At 46.0% G+C, this 9,454-nt stretch overlaps 1 pseudogene; it reads right to left on the bottom strand.

The window, feature by feature from the left end:
- On the bottom strand, positions 1 to 9,015 carry LOC135558929 (RNA-binding protein MEX3B-like; annotated as a pseudogene).
- Positions 9,016 to 9,454: the final 439 nt, after the last annotated feature.

The raw sequence follows: 9,454 nt of genomic DNA, 5'->3' as shown, positions 1-9,454 counted from the left end.
CCAAAAACAAGATTTTATTAAAGAAGCATAAAAAATAAAACTCTTGATACATTTCTCAACCGTCAAGACAGCTCAAATTATATGCATATATTGTTCCTGCTCACGGTTAAAGGTCCATAAACTTTCAAATAAAATATATTTCAATTTTAAAATTTCTTCAATAATTTTTTCTAATTTTGTTATAAATTGCCTACATGTTGTACACAGGAAATAAAATAAAAAAATATGGAAAATAAAATATTTTGAAGTAATAAAAAGGGTCACATTATTGTCTGGGATATTTAGGTAAGCAAATAAATTGTAAAAATAAAGTGTAAAAAGTTATTTTCCTCTGAAAAATTATTTGCTAATGCCTGATGGCTTGAAGACATGCACATGGTTAACCTACAAATAATGTTACATGTTTTTAAAAACTACAACTTCCTTAAGTCTGGTAACTTTTTGAAAATGACATCCCATTGATTGTATTCAGGGTATATACACAAGTCAGGCCTGAAACCTTGTTTGCTAACATAACATTTTGGTTCTGTTAAAGGATTAAAGCAAAATAGGAAGGTGAAGTTCCAGGGAGAGCGGCTTTCCCGGATGGGCGTGGCTCCCCCTGGGTCCAACTTTGTCAAAAAAAGGTCAGAGGTCACTCCTTAAGGACCCTCTATAAACCCTGTTTTCAAACCTTAATGGGGTGGGGGTCAGGGGTTAAATTCAGCAAAAAATTATCTGCAGTCAATATGAGAATATTCTGTATCCTTTAACTGTTCATGCTACTGTACATGACCTGGTGAAACAACCAGACCAGAACCACCTGGCAAATTCAACTCTGGACATTTTAGTGACCGAGAAGTCATGGGCAGTTCTGGAAAAGGGCCTTTAAGATTGACCCTTTTAACACAAAAAAAAAAAGTGACAACAGTCATCTGTTCCTTTAAAAGACGTGGTCACATCCTTCCCTGCACCCAACTTGAGTCTGCAGGAGCAGAGAAAACCTGTACTAAAAACATTTAAAGTCAGACCCAGCAAGGACGGGTTGCCAGTTTACACAGATCCCTCCCACGTTGAGGGGAGAGAGAGAGCGGGGTCAGGGTTGCCAGTTATACAGTTAACTCCTAAAAAAAGAGGGGGAGAGGTGCTGCGGTAGAAAACGGTATCTATGTCAGTAGTGAGTTGCACCAAAGCACCATTATAGTCTTCAGTGAAATATGACTCAGTCAGCCAGCTACTAGCTCCACATCTGTGGACATGAAGGGCCATTCAAGTAGGGAGCATTGCGGTGTAGTTAAATGTGGAGGGTCGATTATTAGATTACAGACTACGACGTCAAGCCGCTGTCCCCTTCACTTGACGAGCTCATTTAGTCAGGCATCTCACAGACATAGAAGTTGTTTGTTAAAAAGTAGCCCGGCTTGACCCTCAAGCAGAGACTATACTTGAGCTCTGTAGCAATGTGAATTGCCTGTTCATTCTCTTAAAAAAAAACGTATAAATTCTCTGTTTCATTGTCACACACCAGATGGGTGCAATGAAATGTGTTGTTTTACAGGGTCAGCCATAGTAGTATGTTGTCCATGGAGCACATGAGGGTTAAGTGCCGTGCACAGATTTTTTTCACCTTGTTGGCTCGGGTATTGGAACCAGCAACCTTACGGTTACTGGCCCAACGCTCTCACTGCTAGGCTATCTGCTGCCCTGCATCCTTTCCTTCTCCCTCCCTGAAGGTAGTCACTCATCTGAAGTGACATTATTGAGAAAAATCCAGTAGAGAACCTGCTTTCACCTGTCCACACATGGTAGATCAGTGGATAGTACCTGAAGGTGTGAGGGTAGAAAGGGATGCTGCATTTGAAAAGTATTGGAACAGAGCCTTCTGTTAATTTGTTCACAGGCGATGGACATGACTGAGAAGGGCTGGTGCTGACCAGTGAGAAAAGAACAAGCAACACATTCTGCAGCTGTTGGGGTTTGAACACTGAGTGTCTGGAAGCCCTGGATGAACTAGCTACTAGCTGCCATATTGGATAAGTTGATTATTCTCGCTGTTGTCACTAATAACAACGTTAACATCTGAAAATGTAGTGTGTATATGTGTGTGCGCGCAAGGAAGCCCTTTTTCTTCTCCCATTCATTGTTTTGATTTTGTTTGCCATGGCTTGTCTGACTCTAGGAGTAGATCCGCATGTACGTTCAGAGGGCTGCATATAACAACCATGTACCGTCACACCAAAACCAACCATGTCATACTTAAAAACACAGGAAGAGAGGCAGTTGATGTGAAAATACAAACACAAAAATAGAAACACAAAATTGATCTCCTAGGGTGACAATGTCACTTGGGAGGGGTGATCCAGGTTGGACGAGGAGATAAAGAGCTTTGCTGGGGGAGTTGAGGCAGGGGTGCGGAAGACCAAAAATCCCTCAAATCGAGGAACCCGAGGGGGGGTCTAATAACATTACAATGTGTCGCTCAGGGCACAGACAGCTCATTCGGATGCCCCTAATACTGGGGGTGGGCCACCTCCCCTTAACCAAGACCCCTATTGGACGAGACACTCCTGTGTGTGTGTGACATCAAGACCCATCTTATCCTACTCAACGTCAATGCAGTTCAGGGAGTAGGGAGTCAGGGGCAACATACTTTAGTCAAAAGCCAAAGACCTGTTAAAAAAAAAATACACTAGCTCTCCAAAGCAAACGGTAACAGAGGATCTAAGTGGACTGGGTTATGGATGGCTTGGTGTCTACACTGAGTTCCACAGGGGGAAGAGAGAGTGGAAGAACGGGGCCAAAAACAAAACTGGAAATATTGAAGGAGAGTGATTGGGTGGAGAGGGAGAGAGCGAGAGAGGGGTTGAGAGAAAGAAGGACCAAGGGGGACTGAGTAACTGACCTCTGGCATTAGTTCTGATATTCCTTAAATAACTTAATAGCATTGTATTATTCCTATACTAGTCATTAAAACCACAACATTGGATATCAGTTTTTGAACAGTATAAATACCTTAAGTGTTTCAGTCTTCATAAGATCTATGAGGGCCTTCTGGCTTGTTTTTGTCTGATAGGTGTCTCTGTGCCTGTTTTAAAGTCAGTTCCAGGCTCATAAAGCATTTCCTTTATGTCACTATACTAGCTAGCAAGAGAGACCTAGTCAGTTGTATTGAAATGTGTCTTCCACATTTAACCCAACCCCTCTGAATCAGAGAGGAGAGATGGCGAGAGAGAGCTGAAAATAAAGAACAGGAGAGAACTCAGAAGACCAAAAAAAAAAACAGCGTTTTGCATCCTGTCAAAGAACATCGAAAAGGAAACTGAGTAGAAAAGTGCAGGCCTTGGCAGCTCCGTCGAAAAATATCTGCTATTAAGTACAAAAGTGTCAAAGGAAAAGGCTTGTGAGAGTAGCAGGCAGAGATATCTGAAGAAGAAAAAGAAGCGAGAGGATGAAACTATACAGACAGCCTGGCAACCTAGAGGCTGAGCTAATTCAGGCCTGAAGGTTGGTCCAGGTCAGAACAAAATCCAGAAGAAAGATAAGACACTGGTTTCCTTCCACACAAGTCCACCGTGAAACCTCTTGATCCCACCATACTGTTTCTGCAGTCCGCAGAACCAATCAAAATCAGTCAGTCTGGAAATATTTTCATTATTATTATTATTGTTATAGTTATCATTAAATCAACATCCGTATAGTGTCATTTCTAATATTGTAATCATTGTGGTCCATCATATGTGCGGAGAAGGTCATTGCTGTCCGTCCGTCCCGCCACAGTTGATGGTCCACTGCAGTTCTCTCGGATAGTAAGACCGTAAAGTTCAGTTTTTTTTTTAAGATGACACCCCTACCCCTCTCGCCCCCTCCTCAGTCCCCATACCATCCCTTGTCTTCGGGAGGGTGAGGGGGGGGGGGGGGGACTATTAGGAAAAGATGCGGATGCACTGTGTGGCAGTGGTATGGCAGACAGGGCACTCGGGCTCAGCGGACTGGCAGATCTGTCCGGCGCAGTCCATGCAGAACAGATTGTGGCCGCATGGCACCAGAGCCGCTGTCACCTCGCTCTCAAAGCACACAAAGCAGTCCCTGCTCACACCCCCTGGCCCCATGCCAACCAGACCTCCAGAACCAGCGCCTGCCGCGGCCTTCAGCCGGCCCAGCATGCCAGAGCCCAGGCCAATGCCGCTGCACCCGCCCTCTGAATCGGTGGGAGAGCCTCCGGGCAGGGAGGAGGCTGAGCAGGAGGAGTAACCGGTGGATGACCCTCCGGAGCTGGAGCTAGATGCTCCAGAGAAGGACCCTGCACCGGCACCGCCCGACTGCAGCCAGGAGAGGGTGCTGAGTGGGTCGCTTTGGGCACGACGGGCCAGTGGATGATCCAGGGGTCCCACCACTGCGTCAGGGGGCAGGGTGGGGGACAGGCGGGGGGTGATGGCACCGCCGCTCAGGCCGCTGCTGTTTCTGCGGAGAGGCTGCTTCTGAGAGGTACCTGGGATATTCCCTCCTCCTCCATTGACGAAAGGGGCCCAGATGTTGGAGGCGCTGAACTCAAAGCCCAGCTCCTCAGAGGGGAGGCCTGGGGTGGAGTCACCCCGAAGGTGAACCCCCCTCCTCCGCCGGCATTGCTGGAGCTAGTGCTGAATGGGCTGGTGGGGCTACCTCCCTCGGTGGCCCTCCTGGGGGCGCTGTAGCTCTCAGAGCCCATCCCTCCGTTGTGCTGGTGGTAGGAGGCCGAGGAGGACAGCTTCCTCCCAGACGATTGGTGCATGGCCATGGGGGGCGGGGGTGGTGGAGGAGGCGGCGGGGGTGGAGGGGCAGGGTGGGCGTTGTTGGCCCGAGCCCAGAGAGCAGCGCCCAGCCCCCCAGCCAGCGAGCCCAGGCCCTCTAGGCTGACATCAGTCCCGTTAGTGTGGAAGTCGTTGTCTCCCTGGAGGTCCACAAAGGCCCCGGTCCGCAGGGTGATGTGCGTCTCAATCTCCTCCCGGGCTCGGTCCACATTCTCAGGCATGCCAGTCACCTCAAACACGGGGTCCTTCTCCCTGCTGGGCGTCACGATGTAGGTGTGCGTCTGCTGCTGGATGCGCTTGATGGTCGCCCCCTTGGGCCCCACCACTAACCCCACCACACGATACGGTACCCGCACCTGCACCAGGGAAGGAAATACTTAACAGTGAGAGTTTTCCAGACCACCTGACCTGGCCATGAAAAACTGTCAAGGAGGAATTACATAACTATAAAAACTGTTGATGAACCATGCCATTTACTGGCAGAGCAGTAAAGCAATTGGCAAGAACTGGCATTTAAATGGTCGTGCAGTAAGTGTATGAAAGTAGACGTTAAACATTATCATGGCCTCTACTTTATCTATTCAAAGAAGGGACATTTTAGCCAACAGATATTTGTATATCTCCACAGGTGCTTGTGATGCTGACTACTGGCCAAGGCTCCCTTGTCGTAAAATAAAGATGACCATCTCAACGGAACTGGTTGAATAAATGATAAAACAAAAAACATTTTAAGCTGCTGTATTTCCTACTGTGATTGTCATACCTGTATAGTGGTCTGTCCAGGCAGGTGGGGGGGTCCAGGGAGCACTCCCCCTGTCCCGGGTGCTCCTGTGCCCGTGGCCCCAGCCTTGCAGCGGGATGCCCGGATCATGGAGAAGTGCTCGGCCGCAGAGACGATCTCCCGCTTGGCCATCTCCACATCCTCCCTGCGCCCTGTAACTATGAACACAGGCTCCTCGCCTCTCACCGGGGTCTTTATGTAGGTGTTGGTCTTCGCACGCAGTGCCTTGATCTTACAGCCTGGGACAGAGAAGGGTAGAAGATTGCATATACACTTTTGTGTTGCCAGTTTTGTTTGGGGGAGTTTTTATTGGTCACATACACGTTTAGCAGATGTTATTGCAGGTGTAATGAAATATGTGTTTCTATCTCCAACAGTAATATCAAAACAGACAAATTTAAACTAAAGGAATGGAATTAAGAATATATAAATATCTGGACGAGCAATGTCGGAGCGGCATAGACTACAGTAGAACAGAATACAGTATATATACACCAGATGAGTAATGAAAAATATGTCAACATTATTAAAGTGACCAGTGATTTCAAGTCTATATAGGGCAGCGGCCTCTAAGGTATTCATTATTCTCATAATGGGAATTTAAGTGGAAAGTATTGGTTGTGCATAAACTATGTGAAAATGAATTATATAATTTAAACAGTATATACAGTGACTAACTTTAAGCGGCATGCAACTTCCATATTTGAATTTATGTATATACCCATTGAATCCTGATGAATAGAACTTATACATGCCCCATGAGCTTAGTTAAACTGTCACACTCAAGGAGAACCCAAAATATAAGCGTATTTTACTCCAATGTTTAAACAAATTACATGAAAACAAACATAGTTAAAAGTAAAATGTTGATATCATGGATGGCCTGTCCTTGCATCTATAGCCCTTGTCTATGAATTGGAGAGTGGATACATTTCTCCAACCCCTCCTGAAGTTGTTACCAAAACAGGGACAGAACAGCTTTGTTATTGTTTACAACCCCTGCTTGCTGCTTTAATTTATTGAAAGACGAGGAATTTGTTGGGGAGACAAAACAATATACAAAACTGCCCAAAAATGATCTGCCACACTGCATTCACTGGTTAACAAACAAATTAAAATATATTTCCAGAATATAAAGCCTATAGCTTGTTAGCCAAGTAGTATTAATGATGCTAACTCAAGAACCGCTGCACTGTTCCTTTAAATATGGACGGTTTACGCTCACCCACCAATGGGGTGCTGAGTGTGTGATGTCATTCTTGGAGGCAGAAAGCATGGCATTTTCAAACAAAGAGAACAATGCAATAACGTTGCCACAACTGCGCCAAGCATAGACACTGTGTGTATGCAAACTAGTAGTGAATATTGAGCTAAGTGTGCGGAGATAAAAAATATGGGTGGATTTTGAAACCAGACGAGAGCGGTCGACGGGGCTGGATGCGGGGCGAAAACACCGCCCAATCCCGTTTCTGTGCATCGGACCTCCCAAAAGACTCGCGTTGGGCTTGAGCAAAACTATATACAAATAACTAAAAATCGACTTTTAACGTGTACCTCAATGTAAACGCCCGGCCTTTTGTTTAAATGTGTGACTTGAGGCCTACATATAGCTAAAATCAATATTATTCGACAGGTTTCTTTTGTTTGGTGCCTGCCGGCTGCTAGACATGTCCGGACTCCCGACAATCTGCTGCTTTGTCTGACCCACCCCTCCCCCTACTCGTATCCCATACACACAACATCTTTAGTTGTCTCAACACTTGTCAGGACATGCAGATTAGGCTAGTAAGTCATTCTTGATCATGTATTATGAAGCGCATAAACAACATCCACTGTACACATCAAGGCCAAGTCTCAATAACACCAGCCGGCGCTGAAAAATTTATGAGATATCTCACCATCCAAACAAAGGAAGGCAGTCCTATGCATTCATGTGGTTATGAGAGAGGTAGTTGGCAATGGCTAGACTCTGAACATCTATAACTAGAATACCTTATGAATTAGCTAGCTACGGCCTAACCACATTGATAAACAAAAGTGGAAAACATACAGAATTCTTACCCTGTCTTCCCACTATTTCAGCAACGTGTTCTGAGCTGGGCACAGGTACGCATTCGGTCATGTTGACACTCCTCTTGCGATTGCAGAGAACTGAGCTTTGTTCACCGAGCATGGGGTGAGAGTGCGGGCCAGTCATGTGGTACCCGCCCGATCCATAGTACTCTGGAGACGGGGAGCAGGATGTCGGGGAATCCCGGGAACCCCCTTGGTGCTCCAGCATCTGCAGGTCGACATAACCGCCGTTGGAATTCCCGGAGCACAGTCCCTGGTTCCCGTCGAGCGTGTCAACGAGCCCCCCACCACCGCCCCCACAGTCCACCTTCTCCAGGGCCATAAATGACAGCTGGTCCAGGGCGAAGCGGAGCGCATCCTGATGGTCCTCGTCCCGGGACTCCTGGTCAGTCTCTCGCGGCAGGCTGACCCCGTTGTGCTGGCTGCTCACTACCATGTCGTGGTCCATAATCTCGGGGTGGAATAAAGGGCTAGGCATAGTCCAAGAGGATGAACATCAGATCTTGGGGCGTCTGTGTGCAAAGCGCTCTTTTCTAGGAAATTGACACAACAAAGGGAGTTTCAGCACAAAACGTGTTGCGCCAAGATACGTTTTAGAAAACACACAAATTAAAGGCACTAAAAGTTATTAAACATATCTGATGTCATAGTTCGCTAGTTTCATAAATAGGTTAGTGTGTTGCTACACTTGGGCGACGTCTCCTTCAACCCTTCTCCTATCCTGCTTTGTTTGTTTGTTGTTGCGTTCTGTGGCGAAAATAAAGCTTGGTTCTTGTTGAAATATGCATCATACAATATTCAATAACACTGACCAACACTAGAGCAATTTCTTTTGTCTATTCTGACCGTCTAATCCCGAAATGGGAGCATCACATTTGGAAAACCGGTAATCTGCTAGCAAACTAGCTCCACAGTTGAGTCTGTCACGTTGTCGTCCCCTTTGTTTGGGAGTACCACAGCTAGCTGGCTAGATGGATAGCCGAGCAAAAATACTTAAGTTCAAATAATACGTCTAATCCAAATACGTGTATTTTATATTTGAATAAAATATCAAAGTTACATTACCTTTTGGCTACCTCCCAATTGTATGGAGTTCCTCTCGTTTGATTCTTGAAGGAATGATGAGTGGCTACCAATGCTCTAATGCTAGCTAGTAGCTAGCTCAATTGGGGGCGTTGGACAAAATGTTTAAAACGAAAGAGAAGGGACAGGCTGTTGAAACAATTCTATTCCAGACGAATGTCGAAGTCATTTAGCGGCCCGTCGATCTTTGCATCGATTTGTAGTCCATCATTTTACTCCCATGCAGATACCTCCCGACAATTGTATCTGGATATTTATCCCGGCTGTTCCCTGGTCCGCCGCCTTTGTCTCGCCAGGCGCACGCCGCTCTGCCTGTCTCGCACATAGAACTGACGTCAGTCGCGACACAACAATGGGTTCAAAGGCCACGCAACACAGAAGCGCTTCACCGTAAGCGTGCTAGCCTCACAGTCACGATCGATATTATTGTTACTGTGGTAAATTTTTATAATCGGAAATTGATCAAGCAAATTAGTCATTTGGTGGTGGGAGAAAAAAAAATCAAGGGTAGCAAACAGTTAAATATCACCAACTATGCTTAAAGGTCTAGAACGGAACAATGTCCCTGTTACTTATTGTGTGGGTGCCTGTCATCCCCCTTGGCATTGACCAAATGGGACAGTAACTGAATAATAGATGCCAGACATGTAATCTGGAATAAGAAATTATTATCCATTATTGATTGCTATCCATTTCTGATTCTCACATTGACCTAGAGCAGGGATGGGCAACTTTGATAGGGGTGGAGCCA

The sequence above is a fragment of the Oncorhynchus masou genome, chromosome 17, assembly GCF_036934945.1.
Source record: "Oncorhynchus masou masou isolate Uvic2021 chromosome 17, UVic_Omas_1.1, whole genome shotgun sequence".
NCBI classification, from domain to species: domain Eukaryota; kingdom Metazoa; phylum Chordata; class Actinopteri; order Salmoniformes; family Salmonidae; genus Oncorhynchus; species Oncorhynchus masou.
This window is presented reverse-complemented; position numbering and strand designations above follow the sequence as displayed.